Below are 2,132 nucleotides of genomic sequence, written 5' to 3' on the forward strand. Positions count from 1 at the left end.
ATAAGTATTGAACCTCTTAGATGGGGTTATTTTCCACCGGGGAAATTATAAGTATTGAGCCTTTTAGATGGGGCTATTTTCCTTTTGATGGAAGAACATGTGATGATTGTCCAGTTACCTCCAATGCATATCAGAAATATAGTTGTATGGAGAGAAGTAACCATTTTTTATGTATATTAGGGGTCTTCAAATTCATCACTTCATGTTGGAATATCTACACACTACAGATGCCCCATGTGGGCTCTCTTTGTCATCTAAGAAGGTCTTCATTCACTTTATCGTCATCTTAGATGTCCTTTGGCCCGATTATCCAGAATGAAATTTCTTGTGATGACTATCGGAAGTTATGAAATAATAATCGGACTTTTTGGGTTAGTAGGCGCAACATCTTTCTTTAGATTGGAACAAGATCCCAAACATGTGGGGTTGATATTGATAATGAAATCAGTGTTGCATGTTTTGTATTTGTAAAGGTCAATGAATTTGTATCCGCCATAATATTACTATGAGGTAATCGATGATCACCAAAACCATGAAGTCCTTTGCGAAACCATATTGGTGAGACAATGGGCTCCCTTCGTTCCCCCTTCGTGATTTCGGGGATGGATTTGCGGAGTTGTTGATACGGGCTTCATCATGAAGAGCTTTATTGTGAAATAATTATCTGGAATGGGCTTCGTTATTGAGGGATGGTTTGGCAAGTGATTTTGTTCTGAAAGGACTGACGTGTAAAGTGTTGGTGGAAGGGGATCATTCCCTTCCCATAGGGATAATATTGAGGTGGATATTTCTTTAAATATATGTCTTCATACACAGAAGCTGACGAATGGGGTTCCTCTTGCTTTTTTAAGGGGATATCATTGACGAAATGCCTGACATAGTGGTGCAGTGTCAAATTCCCCAGTTCAATGGTGGTTTTGGAAGTGAGTTCCTTTTGAATGGAATGGACCTTTTACATGTGTTATCCCTCAAAGGGGGGTATTTGTCTTTGGATAAAACTATTGTAATGTAAAATGTTGTTGTAAGAAAGCTCTCTTTCCTCATAGAAATGGCTTTTCGAATACCTCATTCAACTGAGGGGTGGGGCTATTCTTTTTTGAAGAAAAATCTTGCAATATGAGATGTTGTAATAAATACTTCATTCCTTATGGAAAGACCTTTTATGAGGGGAGTATTGGGACATGGCCTCATTATGAAGGGGATTGTTTGGCAAAGAGCCCCGTTCTGAAGGTATAGTTTTGGAAGAAGCTGATGGAAGGGGTCCATTCCCTTCGTATTGAGATAATGAAGGCTTCTTCCTCATAGAAAACTTTTGAGATGTAAAGTACTGCTGATGGAGGCTTTTCCTTTCTTCGCTGATGGAACTTCTTTAGCAAAAAGTCTTGCAAAATGAAATATTTTTATGAGACGGAGATTCCTCTTTTGTGAAGGGAACCTTTAAACACATCCTCTCTGGGGAGGGGATTCTTCTGAAAAAAATTCTTGTAATATGATTCCTCGCAGTAAAGTCGCTTCTATATGGAAAGAACCTTTTTCAAACATGTTATCCCTTGGAAATGCATTCTTCTTTTTAGCAAAAACTCTTGAAAGGTGGAATGTTGTCTTAAGAAGGGATCTCTTCTTCATGGAGGGAACTTTTCATTCACCCCATCTCATGGAAGGAGGTTCTTCTTCCTTGGAGAAAACTCTTACAATATCAAAATGTTGCAGTGGGAAGGGGGTTCCTTTCTTATGGAAGGTACCCTTTTCAAATATGTCTGCCTCTTGCGGAGGATTTTTCTTCTTGGGAGAGAACTCTTGCAATATGAAATGTTGTGGTAGAAAGGGGGTTCCATAAATGGAAGGGACCCCTTTTAAACACGTCACCCGTAGGAAGGGGATTCTTCTTCTTGTGAGAGCACCTAGGATTGCGAGACGTGATATTCGTGAAGCGTTGTTTTAACGTTGGGCTTATTTCTTTGAGATCTTGCGGTTACGGTATTAAGAAAATAACACTTCTTGAAGTAACTTTCTATACACGACACTTCCTTCATCGCTTATGGGCTTCATATTATCCCAAATAATTTTGGTTTTTGACTTGTTCGATCGAGTTTTTTAGAAAGAAAGTTGTTGTCTTGATGCTTCAAAGATCA

The sequence above is a fragment of the Bidens hawaiensis genome, unplaced genomic scaffold (genome assembly GCF_021521415.1).
Source record: "Bidens hawaiensis isolate Kalapana, Puna unplaced genomic scaffold, B.hawaiensis_p1.1 tig00012643_1, whole genome shotgun sequence".
NCBI lineage: Eukaryota > Viridiplantae > Streptophyta > Magnoliopsida > Asterales > Asteraceae > Bidens > Bidens hawaiensis.